The 26,494-nt window shown below is 38.0% G+C and overlaps 1 protein-coding gene across 5 annotated transcripts in view; it reads left to right on the forward strand.

The window, feature by feature from the left end:
* thsd7aa (thrombospondin, type I, domain containing 7Aa) overlaps positions 1-26,494 on the forward strand; it is a 131,569-nt gene that overhangs the window by 7,392 nt on the left and 97,683 nt on the right. The gene's annotated exons all lie outside the window — the stretch shown is intronic.

Below are 26,494 nucleotides of genomic sequence, written 5' to 3' on the forward strand. Positions count from 1 at the left end.
AACAGCCAGAGATACACTGTTTAGCTTAACACAAACACACACAACAATAGGCTTTGTGTTGAATGTGTGTATGTGTGTGGTACGCCTCATTACTCCTAGTGAGCAGGCTGACAGTGGGGGAGGAGTGCTGCTGTCAGTATCCCACCTGCAGGCGTTGGACATGGAGAGGCTCAGTAATTATGCACAAGTGGAGCTTGTTCGATCCAGATACAACACCACTCCACTGCCACCAACACATCTGTCAGCAGAGCAGGCCAGTCAGCCCAGACTTTCATAAAGAAGACTTTCATAAAGTCATCTTCAAATGTACTTAGATGACTGGAAACTCTTAAAAAGAGTAGACTGTAGAAGCTGTTTTCCCTGTCAATAGTTCACAGATGCACATGAACTCCGCTCATGCCCCAAGACTTTTATGGTCCGAGACCAAGTCAAGATCAAGACCGGTGCCTCGCACAATACAATTTGAAATATGATCAAAAGTGCTTCTTAAATTGATCTGAAAGACCCACAGTCTCATAAGAACACCCAGATGTTAAATGCTTAGAGCTGAAATAAATTTAACCAATATCATTATCAATTCAAACTCTTCATTCTGCTTTGTTTCCATCTCTGTGCCACAATCCACGGAGGTCTTGTGCCATCCCTAAAAATATAACGCCCTGGGCAGTTGCCCATATCGCCCATGTCAGAAACCATCACTGTCTGCTACATTAAACAGGGCATTAATGTAATTGCTATAACGATAAACTATAACCTCAACTATGAACACTGACCAACGAGCAACAAGCAAGAAGTAAAGTAACCAAGTACAAGGCAGACTCCCTTGTACTTGGTTACTTTACCAAGTACAAGGGACTTGGTAAAGTAACCAAGTCCCTTGGTTACTTTACCAAGACTTGGTTACTTCAAAGTAACCAAGTCCCTGGGTTACTTTACCATTATGGTGGCAGACATTATGTCTGCCACCATAATGTCTGCCACCATGACATGTGTCAAAAACAAAGCGCAATGAGCATGCTCTTCCATTCTTGTGTTTTATTTATTCGCTAATTAAATAAATATCAATGTATATAATGAAATAAAATAATAATACCTGCTGCAGTGTATGCAGAGCATTACAAGAACAAAGAACGGCTCTCTGTGAGGCTCCAGTGCTATCGTTCTTAGTAAAGAGCCATTCAGAAGAATCGGATCGTTTGTGAATGTCATATCACTGTATTGCAGACTTTGGTCACAGCATTGTCCCATATATGCGACATGTCAGTCAACACCTCCGCCCAATAATTCAGCGCAGTGAATGACAACGTTTTTTTCATAGCAAATGCAATTTGTCCCTGTACAGCAGTGGTGTTCAAAGTCAGTCCTTTAGGACCGGCATCCTGCACGTTTTAGTTCTCTCTGGTTTAACGCACCTGGATCACATAATGGCTCATTAGAAGGTCTAAGAGGAACATTGACATGCTGAAAAGGTTACTACCACCAGGAAGAGAACTAAAACATGCAGAATGCTGGCCCGAGGACCGACTTTGGACACCACTGCTGTACAGCTAGCTTTGCTAACATCACGTCCACAAAGCTCATCTTTCTTTAAGCTTCCTCTAAGTGGTGGTAATAGTTGAAAATAGTCCAACCTTTGGACTATGTGTCACCGTTTCTGAAAGCGAAGCGCTGCTGAATTTACATGTCACTATATCCTACCATTTACAGTGGGATTCTACTACCAACGATTAGACAAACATCTTCTGCCGCTCAGAGAAAACCACTGCACACTGTGTTGGAGTGCCATGTGAGATGAAAGGGGGAGGCAATGTGTGACAGCGGTAACAGAAACACACAATTAGTATTATTGCTTGGATTTTAATCGGTATGTTTTTTGCATCTAGTGAAAAAAAAGATGTTAGCAAATAAACTGGACAATATGATGGCAATTTAGTGATATTTCCGCAGTTGTGGTCTTGACCGGTCTTGAAATAAAATCCCGAGTCCTCAACGCCCGAGACCGAAACCATCGATAAGTGGTCTCAAGACCAAGACCGGTCTCGAGTACTATAACACTACAACTAGCTACATATATTTATCAAGTATCTTGGCATATTTACATTTGTATTGTACTCAGCAAGTACATTTTACTATAAAGATTGTATGTGTCCTTTTCTGAGTAGAGTTCATTTAAGCCAGGGGTGCCCAAAGTCGGTCCTTGAGGGCCGGCATCCTACATATGTTTTAGTTCTCTCCCTGGTGGTAGGAATAACCTTCTCAGCAAGTCAGTGTTCTTCTTAGGCTTCTAATGAGCCATCATTTGATCCAGGTGCATTAAACCAGGGAGAGAACTAAAACACGCAGGATGCTGGCCCTCGAGGACCGACATTGGACACCCCTGATTTAAGCTATAGAGTCGTCACAGTTTTCTCAGGATTAGGAGGATCTGTAATTTAGTGTGACCTACATGGCCGATTTGTTAGGATAGTCTACTTTGCTTGAAGGCTGGTTGTGAGTCAGTCATATAATTTATTTACCATAATTGTGTTTTTTGATTATTCCTAAGAATTTTGTAACATGCATCCTTGTTTTGAGTTGTTGATGTTATTCTCCTCAGGTGAACATTATTAAGCATCTGCACCAGACAGCACATGGCTGTTGATTTGAAATAGGTATATATACAAGTGATGTTCAAGCTGTGCCTGGGATAAATCTTACACTGCTGAGGCAAGCAGCAGCTCCATATGCTACACAAGGGGCCATTTTTTTCAACTGGAACACCTGCCCCTGAAAATGTCTATTGAATCCTGGGTTCATGAGAGAATATGGATAGTAAAGAGAGGCTAATTTTTCAGCATCACTGTGAGTCCAAGTACACATTCAAATCAATGAAAGAAAAACTTAAAAGATTTGGAATGACGGAGCCACTGTCCACAGGTAGACCTGACACAATATCCACTGATGGGTCATGTGATGGAGACCAGGGGTTCCATCCCATATTGATTATTGATATTATGTTATTTATTTAAAGTCCAAATGTGTTTTGTATCAGTTCTTTATTTCAGTTACATTGTGACATTCAGTGAACATTCTTTTTGGGTTGGGAGAGTCGCTTTCTTTTCCTGTTCAGAGAATGTGGGGGAAAATGTCAGTTTGTTTCTGATTGGTTTAATTTGAGTTAATTGTTTGAGTACTTGCCTTTCTGGGTGTGTCTCGGCCAGGTGGAGCAGAAAGGGAGAGAAATGCTCCTGGAGCATACCATCTTCAATTATGAGGGGTAATACTCTGAGGACTTATATTTAGTTACATTTATTTTTTGATTGACCTTAGATTAGTTTAGATTTAATAATTTGCATGCATGTAAATATTTGTTGGATAATTTATTGATTGTTAGGTTTGTGTAAGTAGTGTTTGTTTCTTGTTTGTCTGTTTTTGATCACCCCTTTACCTGGTGGAACTTGCCTCAGGTATAAATGTCAACTTCTTTGTTTCACTGTGAGAAGGCAGTTGTTTCAAAGGATAAAGATGCATCATGTTCTTATTCTTTGTATGACGGAAAATTGGTATTTTAACAGGTTTGTGCACCTTTGAGATTCACTAATTATTAACAAAAAAGCTCCCTGTTCAAAATGGCTGAATTTTCCACATCTCTGATTTTCCTAATCTGTCACATCTGACATAATCAAACACAACATGACACTAAAGTTGCTAAGCAATCCGGCTAACCACATTACAGTGATTAGGGTTTCCTGTGCTAGGATTAACCCTCGTTCACTTACAGTGTGCAGCTGTAAGGTCTTGGAAATGTGCCACCGGATTGGCCTAAAAAGCAGAAAGAACCTCTTAACCTGCTTCTTTCTTTCTGTGACTTATTTTGACCAAGAAAAAAGTTATTTTAGGAAATACATGCTGGTGGTCTTGTATGGGAAGCATCAGTACATATTGAAAATTATAGGAAACTGTTTTGAAATCTTTTTGATTGAAATTGGATAAGCGGAAGAAAATGGATGGATGGATAGTTAGGCTTTGTGTTTAAGAATAAATGTTCAAATTTTTATTAACAGATAAGTCAAAATAACTGTTAAATGCCATTTCTCTCTGGAAGGTGAATCTCTCGGTGTATTTATAAAATCTGTATTTCTAAGTCATATAGTTTAGAGGAATTTATGAGAAGGCAAATGAGGTGCCAGAAAACAGTCTTATAACAAGAAGGACAGAGAGCGTCTCCAGCTTTGACAAGCTGTTGACTTTCTCTGAACCAGTTTGGGTCTGGCTGCAGGATCTGCTATGTCTCTTTCTTGTCTGAGAGTGGCATCACCCAGGTTCCATCTGCCTGGATGGAAGGTTATTCATTGATTTGCTCTTCATCCTGGGGCCAAATTTATGCGGTCTAAAAAATGACTTTACTGAAAGATTAAAGATCAGGGAAAACAATGAACTGAATCGTGAACAAGTGGATCGAACTTGTGCATTGGTATGTCTCAGCTGGTCATAGATGCATCGATGTGCCAACCTCTCTAACTGCTTGTGATCTCTTCTCTACTGCACAGCCATCCTATGCAAATAGGATGATGCTCTTAAAAAATTTATTCTGCTATTTTATCTAAGCTTTGTGTTTACTTTTCCTGTTTCTAATTAATTGATATATTGATTCTTTTCTGAGAATTTGCAATATGCCAGCTAAGAATGATCTTCTGGGGCCAGGTATTACTTTAAGCTCCGAGACTAATGAAGTAGAAGATTACATTTTACTGATTTATTATGAGACTAGACAAAGAGAAAAATAATCATATTTACTTTTAACTTCAAAGCAGACATTTGTGTGCTATGAAAGATGATTTGATTTGAGACATTAAAATGTGACAAAAAAAACTTATTTCTTAAAAAGGTAGTTGTTGGATAATTATTTTGCATCCAATCTAAAAGAGCCCAGGTATTAACTCCTGTGGGTCTACTGGTCTAAACTCCTTTGAATGCAGATGAGAGCAAAAGATGAAATTAAACAAGAAATTTATTAGTCAATGTCTCTTTCAAAGAACTATCCACTATTGTAATAATTTAAGTCAGAATACATCTAAAATAATAGTTTTTTTTGCATTAATCATGAATAAAGATGAAAACATTTATTAAAATGTTAGTTTATTAATAAACAAGCAGTTCCCCAAGTCCTGAAGCTGAGTAAGAAAATAACCATTTTTCAAACTTATCCACAGAAGACATTGTTTCTGCAAAGCTGAAGATGAATCCAAATCCTAAATTCATCAACAGCAGATTGTTGAGATGAAAACACAGAAAAATCTACAAAACATCAAGAACGTTGAAAAAATTTCCTGATGAATTTCAGCTTACACACAGGACAAACACACACAGGGAGAATTCCATGAAAAACACTAAAGTCAAAAATCCAACAGAGGAAGGCATTCTCCTATTTCATCCTGATCCTGATGATAGAGTTCAGTCCTAGTGACTGTGCTCTCTCTAAGCAGAGGTTCGGTGTGAGAGTTCAGAAGCAGAAGCGGCGCTCCATCTGTGAAATATTACTACCTGTAGCGGTTCAACAGCGAGAGCAGAACCAGCTCGAAGACTTAAATAATTTTCCAGGTTATTTGTTTAGCTTTCTGACCGTCATGCTAATCCGGGTAAGTGTTTGTAGCTGCGCACTGCTTTATCTGATCTCTCCATATGTTTTTTTTTTTTTACTGCAGTGAGCCTCGATATAACCAAACTCCGACAAGTAAGGCATGGCATTGTTCCATCAATCCATTTTCTTACACCCTTGTCCCTTAATGGGGTCAGGAGGGTTGCTGGTGTCTATTTCCATGTTCTGAGTGAGAGGCAGGGTGCACCCTGGACAGGTTGCCAGTCTGATGAAAGGGCAACACAGAGACACACAGGACAAACAATCACACGCACACACACACAGGACAAACACACACAGGGAGAATTTAGACAGACCAATTAACCTGACAGTCATGTTTTTGGAATGTGGGAGGAAGCCGGAGAAAACCCATGCATGCACAGTGCAAACTCCGTGCAGAAAGACCGGGGCTGGGAATCGAACCCAGAACCTTCTTGCTGCAAGGCAACAGCTCTACCAACTGCGCCACTGTGCAGCCCGCATGGCATTGTTTTTATGCCATATTTGATTCGTTGTGTTGATGCATTTTGACATGCTTCACCCCACATGCATCAATTTTCCGCCGCAACACGCAAACTTCCCCGTTCACCCAGTGCATTATAGTTCCACACCACATCGTTTAGGATTTGTTGCTGCGCGTTTGCTCTTTCCTTCAGGAAAGAGGAGACCAGCTGCACAGGCAGGCTGCGAAATGAGATGCAGGTGATCGGTTTGTGTGATCGGCAACAAGAGATTGTGATCGGCGATTACCGATGATACACTTTTTCATGGAAATCGGCCGATTATGATCGGTGGCCGATCGATTGGCACACCACTAGTTGGCAGAGATCTCCTGTCACCAGTGGACACGGTGGTGTTTAAGCCTTCAGTATTAAAGGCAGAATTAGAGCAATGGGTGAAAATGAATCAGATCTGGAACTTTATCCTGAGTTATAGCAACAGAGGGGCCAGCATCAGCTGAATATGCTGTGTGCTGACACCGTTTGGACCTGCAGTCATGTTCTGGTTCAGTCTTTCCAGTCTTTCTGTGCGACTGTCTGCTAGAGGCAGTCTGGACACAGCAGAAAGAAGTTTAGTTGTTTCTTGACAAAAGGAGGTGTTGGTGCAGCTTTGTGTAAATGCAGATTGAAGAGGTGTTGCCTGCTGTTTTTAAAATGCTTGAATTACTTTAACTTTGCATAATGTTCAGCAGTAACAATTTTACATGAACTTGACTGGGTGGTTGTAAGACATGAAACAGAAGGCTATGAAACTGATGAGTAGTCTAACCATAGGGACCTTTAACTGATTTATTTACCTTTTACCACATTAATACATCAATGATTCTTGAGAATAGGGACAAAATGGGTTTTAATTTTCCCATAATTTATTTTTGTTATTTCTCAACCTTAAGTATGCAAATATGACAAATAATGTTTTGGAAATGTAAAGATGCTAAGGCACAGGCTCCCAGTTGCAACATTTAAAAAAAGAAATTACATTTTTAATCGACCTGACCTAGAAAGTTGTCATCACCATCTGACAAAAATAAATAAATAATTTTTAATGACCATAATAGTGATATTTTTACTCATTTTACAGACAAATGCTTCTCAAGAAACAAAATAAATATTATTTAAAACAAAAAACAACAAAAGGCCATCTGACGAAGTTGACAGAACTGAATGTGGTGACAAACTAGTGAGTAAAAAGAAAAACTTGGTACATGTGAAGTAATGCAATTTATGTAAAATACATTAAAATGAATTAATTGCACTTTTAAGTGAGATTTGACAATTTCACTGAAAGAGTCATAAAAACTCTGATGAGTTGACATCTGACGGAGTTGACAAAAAGCCAAACTACCTCAATTTATATGATGTTATTCTGAAGGAGGCTATGTTGTAGCTCATCAGGTCCATGAAATCTTTATAATATACCAAAATTAAGCTTTTATTTCACAAAATTTCAAAGTTTTGTAAATTGTCAGTTATGGTGTTGACACATCATGGTTGTGACGAGCAACTTAAGAATAAAAAGAAGGAAAAACTAAAGAATAACTTAAGCTAAACAGAGCTAACTAGCCCTCTTAGCAAAGAAAAGAGAAAGGAAGTAGTCATGGGGTCCTCAGAAGTTCTGGTGCCCCCCAATAATGCCTAATTTTTTTTACATTCTAGGGACAAATTTCAATGGAGTTGGAAAATATATAAAAATGCTTTTTAATTCAATTTATTGATACCTTTATAATTATTTATATGACTACTTATACTTAATTGTCATAATATATAATTTTAGTATTATTTTAGTTTTGAACTATTATAATGTATTGACTTCTGCTCCTGGACAAGGGCTTTTACAGGCATCATCCACTGACTGCAATGTTTAAAATAAAAAAACATTCAGCAAATACCTGGAAAATATACATTGTTGTGCTCACATGACCCAGGTTAGTTTAGTCAGATATTTGAAAAAATTATATTTTGTGTATATTCAAATTTTGTGCTTTATCCATAGGACCTGTTTTGTCCCTATTCCCAAGAATCACTGACATAATAAACCTTTGTAATCATATGACTGAATGATGTCCAGCTTACTCATCCCTTTATCTGACAGACATGTTGCTGCACTCAAGAATCTAAGTAGAAAGGACTAGAATATGCCTAGTGCGGTTCAGGGGGAAGGCATGAATTCTTTATCATACATATCACACAATACAATTCTCCAAATAGCAAAATGTTTTTCTCACTTCCCTGTAAACTGTTTAGCTTCCTTTACTTGGACATAAATAATGTAGAATTATAGAATCAAACATGTAATTCACTCATTTACACATTCAGGCATTTACTACTTCGCAGGCCCACAGGGAGCTGAGGGCAGCAGATATTTCAGATTATAATTAATGAATTATATGCTTTACTAAATGCTGCGGTAGAGTTGCTTCTTCAATCAACAAACTCAGACGTCAGACATCTTCCACACAACTCTGACAATAATCTTTATGGCAAACTCAGGGTTTCTTAAAAATAAGTTTGAAACTCAGATTAATTAAATTGTGTCAATTCACAATAAAAGTCAAAACATGGAAAATAAAATAAACAAACAAACCCATTTTATATGTAGTTACATTCAATCCAGGTTAAATTGGTAAATTCCGACTGATGACATTCAAAGTAATTCCAAACACAGCCTGGTGTGAATTGAATTGAATTTATATGCTGACTCAATCCAGATTATGATTTTGGGACCTGGAGCTGATCCTAGAAGCCAACAGATTATAGACAAGGCATGCGCTCAATATTTTATATCGTCATTGCCGGAGCAATGAAAAGCATTCAACCATGATGGTACTTCATCATGTAATTCTGTCACAAAAAAAGCTTTTTTCTTCCTGAGAAAACCCTAGAGAACACTGGAGAACCCTGCCAGTTAGGAGATTTAAACTAGCAACCTTCTTCCTGTAAGGAAACAGTGGCCGTAGCTAAAAACGGTCTACTGCTCACTTGTATTCTCTGTGTTGCATCCATTTCCAGCTATATTGTCTTTTTATTAGAATTCAATTCTGTTCAATTTTATAACGGTTTTAACCTCCATCCATCCATTTTCTGTACACCCTTGTCCCTTAGTGGGGTCGGGACGGTTGCTGGTGTCTATCTCCAGCTAACGTTTCAGGCGAGAGGCGGGGTCAGCCTGGACAGGTCACCAGTCTGTCGCAGGGCCAGTTTTAACCTCTAAAATGGAGAAAATATTCTATTCTATGTGAGATAGTTCTTCATGTTTTTCAAAGACTATCCAGCAGGAACTTACTCTGGACATTAAACTGAAATCACATGGTTGTGCTTGTCAACAAGATTAAAAAGTAATAGTGGAGGGGTGCTCTGGTGGTGCAGGGGCAAAGCACAACCCATGTATTGAGGCCCCAGCCCTCATGCCGGTGGTCGCAGGCTCGATTCCCAGTCTGGCGACATTTGCCGCATGCCTTCCCCCTCTCTCATTACCCTCTTCCCTGTCAAACTACCTTCAAATAAAGGCCACTAGAGCCAACAAAAAAAAAGTAATAGTGGACATGTTAGTATGAACACCCATTTTAATTTGACATTATATAATATTCATTGTACATTATTTGTCCAACTAATGCCACACTGCACACACATTGTGTCCTTATATCAAGTTTTCCAGATTTTAATCATGTTTCTATTTACGGTTTGTCAAAATGAAACTTTGGAGTTTGTCAATGCAAAGCTTCACACTTCCCCTTATGGACTGGTTTGAACTTGTCCACCTTACCACTTTTCCATTATGTTTTGAAAGTTGGAAGGGTGAAGTTTGGGTACATTGGTTGTTTATCTTTGTTCTTTGATGAATTAGGAGAAGTGATGCCACAATCTAGTTTTTAAAATGGATTTTGTAATGGTACACTGCAAAAATATAGTCCAAAGCATGAGATCACATTCACCAAGGCAAGTCCCCCACCTGACCTTTGCTCGCCGAATGTTTTTGAGAGTTGACACTGTGTGTTACTCTAATCTTCATTGTTTTTTTTTCTAATTTCTTCATCTGCTATTACTCCATCCTGATTGGTACACTGCACTGACTGCGCGGCTGTTTCCTTAGTAACACTTCCTGCTTGTTTATTTTTCACACCTCGAAGATCCTTGAAGGACTGAAGAGATGGAAAACAAAAATGTTGAACTTAGCATAACTCCATGTTTGCTATTATTGAAGAAAATTTTAGGTTATAATATATTTTTGGAAAATCTCTGGCTCAATCTTCTTCTCACGGATCCCAGGTTCTCCCGGCGGGCCAAAGTGAAGCCACACAGAAAACAACAATGAGTGTAAGACGTCACAGAATTTCAGAGTTTAATCCAATAGCAGACAACGTATGAAATTACAACAGAAACTACAGAACAACAGAGACATACATTCATTTACCTGAGACAAATGGAAAAGAAGAAGAAAGAAAGAAAAGCAAAGACGTCTTTGGAGAATTGCAAGAGCAAATCTGATTTGTTACTCCTGTGTCCAAAGTTTTATAGTAAAGGCATATTCTTGTCTTTAATTTAGTCAAATAAGGCATATCTTTGCTTATCCAACCAGGAGCTGTCACTGACCCTCTTTAAAGTTAGAAACTCCTTGCAATTTGTTTTCAAGATCAAACACCAGTTGTCACCTTTATCTAAACAAAGTGAAAGCAGAGCTTCTCCTGGACTCCTGCTGTTTTATGGCTTTTCACAGATCAGTGTGAAGCTGGATCTTCTCCTGATTGTTTCCCTTACAGACAAAAGGCAGTTCAAAAGATCTTAGCAAACAGTCTGCTGTAACTACAGGTAACATAAAGGTCAATAAGGCAAAATAAGTTATTAATCTGAAAACTATAATTAGGCTATTTCAATCAAGACATGTTAAGTTTTAAAACTAGCATATTTTAAATGTATTTTCTTAACACTATGTAATGTGGTTTTTATTCCCATCCATTGCATACTTCCTGTTATCCTTCATTATTGTCATCTTCCTGAAATAATGGCCTACATCATTTTTTGACACAATTAACTTGGACCAAAAAAAAAATCACCACCTCTTTCTTTCCAGAAAATGTTTTAGGCAAAAAAAGAGAAAAAAAAAAACACTTTTAGCCAAAAAAGACATTATTTTATGAAGGTGACAATGTATATGTATGTATTTTGAATATCCTTTATGTAAGACAAATCATCATCACATCTGTTTTGGTGTTTTCTGATGAATGTTTGGTGTCATTGTCAATTTTTCTGAACAAACATAAAAATATCCTTGCAATCTGCAGCAAAGTGGATGCAAGTCAGATTATTTTTGTTATATGGTCATAGTTGGTTTTGTCAGAAATATATTCTCTAATATGTAAATCTCCCTTCCAAGATTCATAAAGTAATTTTATTCAACTGGATAATCAATATTGAATAAGCATAATCCAAAATAAACAAACAAACAAACAATATTTAGAAAGCTGTTTCAAGTATCAGCCTCCGTGTGAGTTCCTTTTGCCCTTCAGTTTCTCTGCATTATTTGTCTTCTAGGATCAGCGACAAAATATCAGTTTTATCAAATAGCTGCCTTTCATTAAAGCAGAGCCATCTGCTCGTGTTCCTCCATGATTGTCAGTCAATTGGCAGAATTGTGCATGCAAAGCCCAGTTTAAAGCAGAGGGATGGCGATCAAAGGTAGCCACTGACCCATCCCCCTTCGCCTGTTTCCTTTCAGGTTTTTCTGCAGTCTCAGGGGATCTAACATAAAAGCTGGCAATGCCTTGTCCTCCACTCCACTAAATCAGAGTGGAATATTCAGAAATTGGAATTTTTGCACAAATGCTGAACCCAACAACTCCCCCATCACTAGATTTCTGCTGATGTTTGGGGTTTTCTCTAATGAGACCAAGCCAGACAGTGCAGCCAAGGAAACACAAGAAATGCTAATGCTGATGTGCTCTGGAAAGCCAAATTGGAGACAAAAAAACATCAACAAAGAATAATTAAACCATCAGTACATTCCATCTGGTTTTATTAAACAGACAATTCTTTCAGTGCCACAGAGAACTTTGTATTGTGATGTAAAAATCACATTAGGTCATAAACCTTAAAAGTGAAAAGGCAGTAATGCATGAAAAAAGACGTTTTATAACTTCAAACACATCAACTGTGCATCACTCCCCATACACTTGTCATGCTGCCACATTTAGAGGCTGTAGATTTGGTTTTATAAATTACCATAAAAGAGTTGAAAGCAGAAATATTTTTGGCTGTTCACCTTATCATATTGTACCTGCTCAAAAAAGTGGAATGCGTTTTTGACATTTTGAAGGTGGATTTAGGAAAATGATTTCATCATACCAACCTCAAATTAATTCTTGAAAATTAGTGACTCTTTGGTCTGTGATAATAGTTTAAAACATGTAAAAGTAAATGTATGATATGTTGAATGAATTATTAGCTGAATATTAGGGAAATTTTACATTTATTGAATATTTCTTAATTGAACTAGATATTATGAACACTATGTAAAAAGTCTCACATTAAATATAAGTAACCTTTTTCTGTTTCTGTCAGCTATGATTAACAAAATTATTTCTACTTCCTGAATACCAGAATTATGATTTAGATTTTTTAAATTTATTTCTTCAGTCATATGTTTAAAGACATTTTCTCAATATTCAGGAGAAATACCTGACATGTCAGAGGTATTTCTCTAAGCTACTAACACTCAACTAAATGAGTAAGTAAAAAATATTAAGGAAAAATGAAAACGAATGAACTAACACCAATTAAAGTTGTAAAAAAATAGTAGTAAAAATAAAAAATAAGATTAGAACCAACAATGTGATGCAATGACATCATAGTTTAGTATGTTGAAAAAGCTGTAATTCATGATATTTTCCCAAAGAAATGGGAGTAGATCTTAAGTAAAGGATTAGCAGACAGGCCATGGATGATTAAGCTTGTTATGTTACTGAATACCATGCCATACCAACTTTATTTAAAAAGCACTTTAAAACAACCACAGCTGATACAAAGTGCTGTACATTAAAACACAACATAACAATAAATAAAAAAAGAAAAAAAAAACTCTTACAGATTAAAAACAAACAAACATACAATTTAAAAGATCCCGCTGGAGTTGAAAGCCAAGTAAAATAGATGGGTTTTAAAACGAGCTTTAGGGAGTCAAACCTTTTCCCATTCTACAGCATATCTATGTAATGAACGACACAAACGGGTGCCTAGCTGCTAAGTATGGGAACTGTTGCATCATTTATCCCTTTTTTTTATTTTTTATTTTTTTACATATTTCCAGCATTATCATATTAGATTATATGAACTGCCTCTTAGTCTCCTCCCATCTTTTTTCATGTCATTTTGTGTTTGCTTGCAAAGATTATAGGTACCGTCAGAAAGCAGGACTTGCCTGTCAATTCCATTTTTTTTGCTGAAATCTGACTTTTTTGCATGGTCTTTCATACTACTAAATGACCGCAATGAGTCTTTTGTGTGAACGGTTCACATTCCCAAAGTGATCCACATGCCCAGATGAAGAAGGTAAAATGTCACACAGCAGCGCTCTGCTTATGGAAGTTAGAATGGACGCTGATTTTAAAGTTAATTCAACAGTGGGAGCCACCAGTATTGTCACAAAATCATAACAAGAAAAAAAGCTGTTAAAAAGAAAGCACAACCAATGCTGTTTTGTTAAACATTGACTGCAACTCCTCTAGAGAAGTTTGGATGTTTAGTCAGAGCCAGTTATAAAGTTAATGTTGTGTACTCACTTTTATAATAGATATATGAGAATAATGAACAAGAAGAAGCATAGCAATAGAGTGTAAAATATTAAAAATCATGTGAGCCACAGCAGAGCATGTTTCCAGGTCACCAGCAGAGCAGGACCCAACATAAAGTCATCCCTCTGGAAAGCAGCTCTAGCTCTTTTTTTCCCTTTGTACAAATCTACCGTATAATCTGTGTCAGCACTGTGCCATATATAAAATCCATGACCCGTAACTGTCACTAATCCACCAACTGATTCACATGTCTAGTATGTGCTCACTGACACAGTGGCTCTGATCTGCTGAGCTAATGCGGAGAGTCAAGGCTGTTTGTCTGGGGACACAAGACTAAGTTAATTCCTCTCACAGAACAAAATCTTCTGAAACAGAATCTATCTAAGTAATACAGTGGCTCTTAACTGAAACCCTTAATCATAATGTTTGCTGCCACCAGCATGTATCATCTTCCACACCGTTCAGCAGGTCAGGAAAACATTAAAAGCTCCATATAGAAAAATATCTCTTTAAAGATTTCAGAAAATGTTTTTAAAAACGATCATTAGTAGTTTTGTTTGCAGCCGTTTCTATGATGTTGCACTAAATTTCAGTGCTGCCTGTACTGGGTTTCATATCAAAATGATAAATAGAGTGGTTGCTTTCATTAGTCTTTGCAGACACCTGTATGAACCAGTGTTGTAGTCAAGACCACCTAACCTGAGACCAAGACAAGACCAAGACCAGAGTGTATCAAGACCGAGACAAGACCAAGACTTTTAGGGACCAAGACCAAGACCAGCGCCCCGCGCTACATGACACGATAAAATGTGAAATATGATCAAAATTCCCATAAAAAAATACCTAGATATTAAATAATTAGAGCTGAAATAAATTTAACCAATATTAAAATCAGAACAAACTCTTCCATCTCTGTGCCACAATCCATGGTGGTCTCATGCCATCCCTAAAAAGATAACGTCCTGGGTGTTTGTCTATATTGCTGAATGTCAGAAACCACCACTGTCTGCACCATAAAAAATAACAATTGAGGCAATGCCCTGATGGTAAATAACGCCCAACTATGAACACTGACGAAGGAGCAACAAACAAGAAGTAACCAAGCACAAGATGCTCACCTTGACTGTTCTCACCCTGTCTCCCGGTACATGAAGCCAGGCAATCTGACACCATGGCACACATTACAGCTGCCACTATGAACGAAAATACTCAAAGAGCTATGCGCATGCTCTGCGTGCTCTTTCGTTGTTGTGTTTTAATTATTTGCAAATTAAATAAATACCAATGTATATAATTAAATAAAACACCGCAGTGTACGCAGAGCATTACAAGAACAAAGAATGGCTCTCAGTGAGGCTCCAGTCCTATCTACTTAGTAAAGAGCTGTTCAGAAGAATCGGATCGTCCGTGAATGTCACGTTACTATTTTGCAGACTTTTGGACACAGTGTTGTCCCAAATATACGACAAGTCAGTCAACACCTCCGCACAATAATCCAGCGAAGTGAGTGACAACTGTTTTTCATCACAAATGCTTATGTGTCTCTGTACAGCTAGCTTTGCAAACACCACGTCAACGGAACTTACCTTTCTTTGAGCTTCTTTTTTAAGTGACGAAAAAAGTTAGACGTAGTCCTCACCATCTGTGAAAGCAAAGCGCTATTGAATTAGCTGTCGCCATTGGATTTCTTATGATTTATGTAGCGCAATTCTATTACTGACGATTAGACAGACATCTTCTGCCCAGAGAAAACCACTGCGCATGTCTCAGAGCACACATTCTCGCCACTTGCGAGTGAAAAGTGTGGAAGGGACTAACAGAAACACATAACTGGTAAGTCACGTTATTGCTTGGATATTAATCTGTATGTTTTGCATCCAGTTAAAACAAACATGTTAACAAATAAACTGGACAGTATGCTGTAAGCTTAGTGATATTTTCACAGTTGCAGTCTTGACTGGTCTTGAAATAAAATCCAGACCATCAAAATAGTCTCGAGACCAAGACCGGTCTTGAGTATTTTTTTTTCATGGTTTCAGGAACTGAAGAGCTACGCTCTTACTGCCATGTTCTGCCTTAGCATAGCAGTAAGACTGTGGGAGAGTCAAAACATTTTCCAAAAAGAATAGAATTGTGTTTGTATTTGTGTGGGTTAGGTTTGGACTGGTTTTGTTCGCTGCACACATGATGGATTTAGAGGATGTGTTCATGTGAGTCAGGTGCAGACTTAGTTTTGCACCCTCTGATAATATTCTGCAGCCTCTCTTGGTGTCAGTAGTTCTGGAATCTCTACCCATCCAAGGATTCCCCTCATAAAACCATTTTTACCCCTCAAAGCACTCAGTCATTCACCAACCCTCAACTTCAAGTAAGGATGTTGCAGCCAGACAAAACATTTACTGCTTTTAGGTGAAAGTCAATGATGTAATAAATGCAAAGAGTTCTCTCCTTTGTGACTTCAGTGGACAGCTCTGCCATGTTAGCAAATAATGAATAGGATAATTCTAAGGGTCTGGCTCAGACAAAGGTCAGAGGAAATCCAAGTACAGGGTTTCACAACCTTCTGATAGGAAATAAACACTTAGAACTGAAAATCTGATGAATGCTCCTATCATCAGATTTCTGTTGCCAGTTTTTTAGTTGTTCTGGCTGATGGGGTTCAGATAAATACAGAATAGTAATGGGGTGGGTGTGAGTGGGGGAGGGAGGGATTATGGCAACATGTGGATTATGTTCCATATCTGCTGCAGATAACCTCTTTTACTTGACTTGTTTGTGTAGTAGTACATCTACAGCATGACCTGCTCTGTTTGGTGGCATGCAGTTGTCAGTGAGCCTTTGACTCATTACCTGAGTGTGCAGAAACACAGTAAGCATCAGAGTCGCTTTACAGGATAAAAGGTCCTGTGGTGGATCAGAAAGACAGACTCTGACGAAGTGTTGAGAGGATGAAGGCTCTCATGATGCAGACAAAATCATGGGGGGGTTCTTGTTTTGGGCACCAAGCAGCTCACTGTACCTGATGTTGCCGCCATCAAAGAAGACAAAGCTGCATTTGGACTAATACTGGAACTAGAGGTCCTGGAATGATGGCAAGTGGCTACTATCATGTTCAGAGACCAACATCAATTATTCTACATGACCTCACATAATTGCCATATGCTGCATTGTATGTTGACACTGATTGGAGAGGAGCAATCCATTGCTAGTAACAATAGCATTATGTTGTAGGGAGCGATGGAGTAAGGTTTCAGATAACTTTTGATCGGGATTCATGGGATCTTGGTGGCCAGGCTCCATGAAAAAGATAGTCTGAGACCATTTCATTGTCAGTGACTTCTGATTGGTCGGATTTCGTGCTTCATATGCTAGAGTGCAACTTTTTTTAATGCATAGTTATCATTTAAATATCAGTGTTGTATGTCCTCATCATCAAATCCGTATTTTGAGGAAAATTCTTGTGATAGTAAGTGGGAAAACAAACGCAGATGTTAAAAAAAGACATTTTCCAGCTTTTTTTGGTCATCATTTAAGCTTTAATGTGAATTAGATTTTGTCAGGTAAGCAATAGCTCACCTTTACACTCAATAAAAGAAATCATCCTATCTGCACTTTTTCCTATTCTTCTCCTCATCTCTCCTCACTGTCTCTGACATTTAAACAACTTGCCCTCCCCCACGTTTCCTACCACTTCATATCATCACCACTATCACTGCCACGCTTTGTTCCCCAGGAGCCTGGACAAAAGCTATTTTTATCTGCATTTTATCTGAATCCTAGTCAGATTTTAATTTTCTCACATTTGTCCCAAAAAATAATGACTTGAAATAATGATCTACTTCCACAGGATTATCATGTACAGATTTGATCATCGAAACCTTCAAGGTGATCTTCCGTTCATTTTAAATAAGATTTAAATTTATTCATATTTTAAGATATTTTATCCTGTTCTGCATTTTTGATTTCTATAGCCTTATCTGAGTTCTGTACAGGAAAGATTAGGTACCTTGAGGGCCAGGTTATTTTCTTCAATTTGTCAGACTTTGTCAGAACCACAAAGACAGACGCTCTGAGTGGGGAGGCTGGTGTCCCTGCACAACACAAAGCTACGAATGTGGCATTGAACTTAATTATTTCAAGTAAAGTCAAAGTAAAAAGTTCCTTTAAGATAAAATTTGTAACTTTTAAGTTCATTCAACACAGAAAGGTAAATTATCATTAAACCAAACAAATTAAGTGAGATTAATGTAAATAAGTCCATAACATGAACTGCAGCCCAAATACACTTTTTAGAGTTTATGATCTATTCTGTCTGAATATCGTCCTGTTATCTTTTGGCCACTGTTCTTTCACAACTGTAATTTTTTTCTTAACCAACTTTTTTATAATATTATTGTTCTATCTGTGCAAAGTTCTAATTTAACCAGTAAACATGGCATAGTCTGAATGGAGCAGATGCTGCAGCATGTTTGTCAATACATTTGTACAAGAAACATCTTACAGGCTGTAAATAATTGAAAATCTGGAAATGATTACAATTTCTTCTGAGTTAGAAGTTTAACTAACTTGGAAAAAGTTAGAGTTCTTCTTACTTCAAAGAAATTGTTATAAATAACGTGTTTAGAGAGCAGGCTGTAATCCTAATCTCAGCTCCCTCCTGTTCTGTTCTGGCTCACATTCAAACTCTTTGGAGCAGCAGTGTATGGCTTTTAAACCATGAACATTGAGAAACAATCTGACAATAATATGCTTTTGATATTATATTACTGTTTTTTGATATTATATTACTGTTTTTAATTGCAGTTGCAGTGGACAGAGATCTGTGTTTTCAGATTTCCAGGGCTGTGAATGTTGTGAGTTGCTGGAAATGAACAGCTGTTCACAGAGTGAAGGGCTCATGGTGCTGTGTGTCAGAAACGCTGTTAAATCATGAGGTGGCGGTGGGGCAGCGTGGCAGGCGACAGTTCACATGTGTGGTTCTAATTAGTATTTGTAAGTCATCTGATTTCAGATCTTACTGCGAAAATACAAGTACTAGAGGTAAAAAGGTTTTGGTAAAAAAAAAAGTAAAAAATTGAAACAATAGGTTTACCTATTATTTTCTAATATAATCTAGAGAGTATGCAGTTATGTTATGTTGTCTATAATGTTTACTAGCTTGGAAAACAATATTCTTTCTTCAGTTCAGTTAATCCTACACAACTTCTACGTCTATTCCCACACCTTTCATATTCAACTATATAAAGTTTCTAAGGTTTAAGTTTAATTTTTTTAGACCATGTATGAAAGCCATTGACTAAGGGTGATCAGAATAATGTGTAATCAATAGTTTACATGTAAACAGCTAAAAATGCCTTCTAAAAATTCTGATGTGGTTGCTATAAAAATAATTAGCCTTCTCCCAATTTAAGAATGATAATCTTGAAAATTGGACCTATAAATGAATAAAAACAGGCAAAGTCAGCGCCATATGTTTGAATTTTGCCTCTTGTTTATCCAGAGCGCAGCGGTGCATTTAGCAAACAAGCACAGCCTGCTCAGTAACACTTTACAGAAGCAGATCCCTGTGCAGCAACATGACACCCTAAATGAGCCGTGTAATATTCCTTCCTGAAATGGATAGCTTTCCTCTTCTGACAAGTCTTATGAAAGATGCATGAATGGTGCTTTGGCTAAATCCCAACAAGTATGCACTGAAAGTGGGCACAAGCAGCACTGTTTTCTATCATCACATTTTCAAGCTTGGTTTGTTAAATGTAATTAAACCTCCCATGAGCTCTGGATGTGATATTATATATGGAATGAATAAAACCACTCATTACTGGGCAAAAGAGGAAATGAGGAATAAAAATACAGAAACGCAAGAGGAAAGAGACAAAAAAAAAGAAATTCTGCACACTGTGACAGTGGTTGCAATAAACTGATGAACTGTTATGGTTTTGCAGCTGTGTTTAGATGTCACTGCTTGTTATGTTGAAAGAGTTGGCTTTTGATGCCTGCAGGAAAAACAGATCTCTGCCTTGTCAATTCCTTAGTAGCAGTGTTTTTGATCCGACTGTCTGCAGAGCAACATTTTCACACTCACACCAAAGCCAGTTGAGATTCAGCTGAAAACCAACAGAAAAACCCCCCTACAGAATATCCCCTTAGTTGCAGCATTGCAGCAGCAGATAGGTTAGATAAAGTACACAAGAAATGTCTGCAGACACAAAATATCAAGCAACAATAGTGGAAAAACTAGAAAATTCCTGCAGAAATTTTAAGGGGCATGCCAAAGTGTGCCCGTCGGCTTTGACCCAGTGTTCTGATGCAAAAAATTTGGTTTAATGCTAAAAAAAGCTGCAATGTAGTCAATAACCTGTGGAGAGGCAGAAGCATTTTGACTAAGCTGTACTTGTACCATTCATTATGTTGAAATTAATGCATGAACTAAAATTAGCCAATATGCTAATGTTAGTGTTAAGGAAGAATTTTTATATTACAATTAAATTTAGCAGAACTCTGGCTCTGATTCTTCCTTTTGATCCCGGGTTCTCTCGCGTGGCCACGTGTGGGGACAAAAACACAACAATGCGTGTTGACGTCACAGAATTACATAATTTAATCCAATCAGAAGAAAGTACAAGATAGTACAGGAAACTGAAGAAACACAGATACAAACATTGTTACCTGAGACAAGAAGACAAAGAAATATCAAGGACGTCCTTGGAGAAAGAGCTGGTGCAGAAGTAAAATAAATCAGCTTTTTTCTAAATTGTTTCCCTTGTGTACAAACTTTTATACCTGTAGGTGTGTTTTCCTCTTTAATGTATTCAAATAAGGCGTATCTCTACTTGACCAATTGGAAGGCATCTCTGGCCCTTTTAAATTTAGAAAAAGTCCYGCAATTTGTTCACAAGATCAAACACCTTTTGTTAAATAAGGTAGAAGCAGACTCTCCAAATTCATGGTGGTTTATGGTTTTCACAGATCAGTGTGAAAAGCTAGAACTTCCTACTGATTGTTTCTCAACAGGCAAAGAGCAGATCAGAGATCTTGGCAAACAATCTGCTTTAACTAAAGTAAAATATAGATCAATCGGTCAGACTATGTTATAAATTTTAAAACTATAATTATGGTATTTCAATCAAGTCATGATAAATTCTAAAACTAACTTATTTTAAATTTATTTTCTTAACGCTATCTGGCTCTACAGCCATCTGGGCAAAGAGAAACAAATGCAGGAACCTCACAGGTAGCTGTGAAATTCTGGTTTCTCTTCTGCTCTGCCAGGAACAAACCTTTAATACTGTACTTTTATTCAATGAAAAGTTCTCCAGAAACCCAATTTGTTCTTCTGCACTCAGCATCTCCAAAGTTTAGTCCTGATATCAAACCAAAAGCAATAGATAAAATTAACAGAAAATAATGAAGTACAATTCCTGTTTCTAAATAGGAATTAGAAACAAATAAGAATTAAGACATTCATTCACCATAAACCTAAGTATTTTCTAACACTAAACAAAACATTTTCATGTGATTCTAATATAGTCAGAAATAATAAAATTTCAAATACATTCATCATTGACTAAATTAATTCTAAAACAAGATAATAGAATTTTTAGTCAAAAACATGTTATTAATAACTAAGAAAAATGTCTTACAAATTAAATGTTAGTGATTTAAAACATTTTATGTTATATTCAGTTTTTGCACCATGTCAGCTGTTTTGGTAGACTTCTCATCCTGGTTACGTGAACCGACCAAAGTTCCCTTTCTCAGAGTAATTCAAGTGATACTGTCCTCCACCTTCCTGCATATGTTAATTTATGACCTSCTGTCTTTAATGATAAGACCCCAGGGGTCTGAGCCGAARYTCTCCTGCARATCTCTATTCTCCTTTGTACTTTAAATGCTTAACCCAGCAATAGTTCTTCGGGTATTAAATCACTAACACAAACCTGTTCAAGATTAAGAAATTCGTTCAAAAAAAATTTAACTGAGTTAAACACTAAAAATAGTAATTTTTCCTCAACAGTAGCCTAAATGCTGGCAATAGCATGTGGAGCAACAGGACCATGTTGTTTAAATTTTACTTGCTCCATTCAGTATACTAACCATGTCTAATTAATGAGGAAAATGTGTGTGCTAATGTTGCGCAAGGCAGTTCACTATCCTGAGAAAAAAAAAGCATTAAAAAGGCTGATATTATTGCACTAACCTGCAGGTTAGTGCACTAACCTGACGGGAATATGCAGATTTTTATTTTGAAACTTTCAGTAAGCTTCATTTTAACTACCTCTCTAATTCAATGTAGTTTGTTTAAACCAGTCACATAAAGTCCAAAAGACCAATTACCTGATGTGAAAAATGTTAGGGCTTTTATTTTGAAATTTTCAGTAAGCTTCATTATTGTTACACATTGGATTAATGGTCACATTAATCCAACGTGTAACAGTCCAGCTATATAATGCCCAAAACAGCAAGTAGTTCTAAATGCCAGTTCAGCCCTAATGTGTGCTATTTGAGAGTTCCGCCATGTTGTAGTTCTGCTAAAGTAATTAATCCTCAGCCAACTGCTGTGTGTGTGCTGTGCAAGGCAATGCATTAGGGGGCAGTGAAGTGCTACTCTTTGTGCTAATACCATGAGAAAAAAAAGGTAAAAAAAAAAAAAAACTACATATTATTGCACCGCCATAGGCGGTGCAATAATATGTAGCTTTTTTTGAGAGGAATATGCAGGCTTTTATTTTGAAAGTTTCAGTAAGCTTCATTTTAAGTGACCACACTAATCCAATGTGTAACAGTGGTTTGGTTAATCCAGCTATATAATGCCCAAAACAGCAAGTGGCTCTAAATGCCAGCTCAGCCCTCCTCTATAATGACTGAGTGTTCCACCATGTTGTAGTTCTGACCTTCTCTTCTGCTCTCTGTATTAAGGTGTTCCGCCATGTTTAGAACTACAGTCTTTGTAGTCCAAACCAGCAGCTCTGCCTTTCTATGTATTCTGTTGCTATAGTGATTAAGCCTCTGCCAACTGCCGTGTGTGTGAGAGACTTTATCTATCTTTATGGGACACACAGTCAGTTTTAATGAAAAAAGCAGTCCGAACAATTCCTTCTGGTTCAGGATCCGTAAGGCCAATCCAAAAACCATTTGAAGCGTATGAGAGGGCTATTTGTCGTCTCCGATAAATAACTACATTCTACATAACCAGAATAGTTCCATGAACTCCTGGTATAAGTTTTATATCAATAGGATAATATTTGAGGAAAATAGAGAGGGCATGCATATTTTGGCAGGCTGGAAATCCATATTGCCAAAAAATCCATCCCTGTGCTAATTGTGGGAAATAAAGAGCTGAAAGGATTTCACCTTTTCTACGTAATGATACTTGTTCTCTGAGCTAATGCTATAAGTTTCATATCAACAGGATGGATGCAAATATTTTCAAGCTCATAAATTAAAATGCATTCCCTCCTACATTAACAGACTAACATGCAGAGAATGTTTACAACAGACACGGACTGAAAAAAGTTTGACTCATTATGTGACAATAAAGGTGTAAAAATCGCATTTATTTCAAGTAATTTGCAAAATAAAACCCACCGTTTTAGGGATTACATGGCTAAGAAACGTGATAATGTTACAAATATCTTTAAAATTTTCTCTTCTGTCATATTTCAGTCCGTTTTCTTGTCAATATGCGAGAGCTTAGAGCGATGCGCGCTCCCGCAACAGGGGATGCAATTTTGGGCAGGCATGCGTTTCTGGGCATAACATCTGCTTCAGAGAGGTTTTCTGCACAGTCTGCGTGTCTTAAATTATATTATTAGCCTAATTGTGAATCTCTTTGTTGCAAGGTGACATGCGCAGTAAACTGGCTGCCGACAGATCGTGTAGCTGGTCAATATTCCCTCCATGTCTCATCTCGGTAGGGTCAGTAAAAGTGCTTTCTCTAATCGTTGAACAAGCCAAATTCTTGCTTGTTAGGGCCATTACCCAATTATTACTTCACATCAAATTTTGTTCCGTGTCCTATTCACTTCTTGCCAAAAGCAACCTTAAATAGTAGGTGGTCAGCCTCAATATAATAAGTTCTGGCTTCGACTTAGGAATTTTTCTCCGATACATAACGCATCCTGGCTGATCGCCATTTCATGTCGCTTCCCCACTTCCCATATCTGTGTCCTCTGTCAATTTTCATGGTTAAACTGTATAATTAGTTGTCTTCTGAGCCGCCTACAATTGCCTCGAACCCTGAGTCGCCAGCGCTGGGCTTTCCCTGTGCAGGCTTTTCCCTGTGCAGCAGCACCGAGTCCTGCTGCTGCTTTACTGGGCTCGCAGGAGCTGCATGAATCACGGCAGCAAATCCCAAAGAACTTTGCACAGTTTTTCCCCAAACTAACCGTCTGAGTGGAGTAAGGTTGTTGGAAGCAGGCACGTTGGCTAGTGTTGACTAGCAAATATCAATTCAGGACCTAAGCTCGTTAACAAGTAGCCTGTCTAAATATGTATGTTTATGTTCAGCTTCATAGATTCATTTTGCCTCCCCAACATAAGTCGATGCCCCCCCTCCACACCTCCTGCATTAAACTCATCTGTAGTCGGGGTCGCCTAAGTCGCATCTCTCATCTAAGATCGTTCGAAATCTACATGCTATTATTTCCCAAGCCATCCTGTCACTTCCAGGTCGATGCAGCCTACTTTCTAGCTCACCCAGGTTCCAAGCTCGAATGCGTTCGTTCCAGTCTCACCTCAGGGCCGAATGCCATTAGCAGTCATTCTCGTGGGCCCATTAGCAACAGTCAATCAGCATTTGCAGCATTGTGAAGCACACTGCCCATCCGGAGAAACCGAACCTCCAATTTCATTGCCGGGTCCAATGAAGTTAATTTGCACGGCTCGTTTCAACAAGTTCAAGTCTTTAAAATTTTTTTTTTAAAATCTCTTCGTATCTGCTCCACCTTCAACCTTCATTTCAGCAGCTCAAGTCCCCAGCGTTTTACTAATCCATAACCTATTGCCATAACCTGTTCCCTGAAAGGGAATTTCTGCAAGCGATCCCATGTCGTCGCTTTCCTCCATAAGCAGTCGTGTCCCAACTATAGAGCTGAACCTCAACCCATCTGTCTCATGACATCAACCGGCACCAATCATGTTGGCATCTCTGCTTGTTTCAGCCCTGATCATTCTAACATCCTTGCTGATAAGCCGTCCCTCTCAGCATCCAGCCACCTTGTTTCGTCACCACCTCTATTAAAAAATAAATAAAATAAATTCTTTATGCATTCTGCGTACATGTATCTACTTTCCAGTCCTGCGACTTGGACAAAGTCGCCCACTTGAAATTTCAATCTCATGTCTCGCACTGAAATTTATTCCTTATTTTCTTTCATTCTCATTTGAGTTCAAACTTTTATTCTTTATGCTCGTCTATCATTTCAAGCTCCCGCATCCCTGCAACCTCGAAGCTAGCATCTATATACGTCATCATTCAGCCTTTAGATTTCAGTCTTCAGGGTATCCCTTCAGCATCACACCAATAGGTTAGACATTTCATCCTCAGCATCCTCTCCATATAATTATTCATAACTCTTCTCTGTGCGCGCAGCTTCCTTCAGTGTCAGTAGCACTGCGCAATTACTGGTGGTGGTTGGTCAACCTCATCCAAAGCCCACGGTCTTTCCAGAAAATGTTATACAAACCATCCCCTTTTTGTCCTTCACCCCTTATAAATTCTTGTCCTGACATACAGAGCATTACATGGTCAGGCTGCTGCCCGTGGTCTCCGCTCCCCAAGTCATAATCTTTTGGTCGTTCCACGAACACGGTTAAAATTAAAGGGGACCAGCCCTTCAGTCGGTGGCCTTCAGGCTGTGGAACAGTTTGCCTTTACAGCTCCGTTTTGCTGACTGTGGAGGCTTTTAAAAGCAACTACAAACGTTTTTTATTTCCCCAGGCTTTTATCTCTCCATTTTGTTTCTTCCGTTGGTTTCGTGTAATTTTGTGTAATTCCATTGTACAGCGCTGTGATTTATAAATAAACTTTATTTTCAGGTTTCATCCAGATTGACCTCATCTCACCCTCATCCTCTGTCACCCTATGAGGCTAACCTTAACTCTAGCATCTCGTCTCCAGTAGCAAGAAGTCGTCTCCTTCCTTTTTAACCCATTCCCTCTTTTCTTTTCATTTTCTCATCATCCTAGTAATGCAGAGCTGACCCGTTCCACCTGCTAATTATTTCATAGCATCACCCCAGCTGGCCTTCATCTACCAGCATCCCTCCCCGTAAATGACCCTCATGTTCATTTTGTCATTAAACTCTTTTAATCGCTTTCTTTCTCCGTCTGAGTCTCTCCAGATTGAAATAATGACATAAATGACATAGTAAAGCATGGTGGGCTGCCAGGCTTATAACACACTGGGGGAAACCATGTATTTCTATTTTATTTGCATTATTCATACTATTTTCAAAGGTAATGGCTTAGTTGTTAAATACTGGCTCTATTCAACACAAATTAACAATTTTAATCAGTTTTGTAATATAATTTTTATGTTTGAATTTTCTTAGTGAATAGCATGTTCTTGCATGCAATCAGGTCAGAACTTT

The sequence above is a fragment of the Poecilia reticulata genome, linkage group LG11 (assembly GCF_000633615.1).
Source record: "Poecilia reticulata strain Guanapo linkage group LG11, Guppy_female_1.0+MT, whole genome shotgun sequence".
Classification (NCBI taxonomy): Eukaryota; Metazoa; Chordata; class Actinopteri; order Cyprinodontiformes; family Poeciliidae; genus Poecilia; species Poecilia reticulata.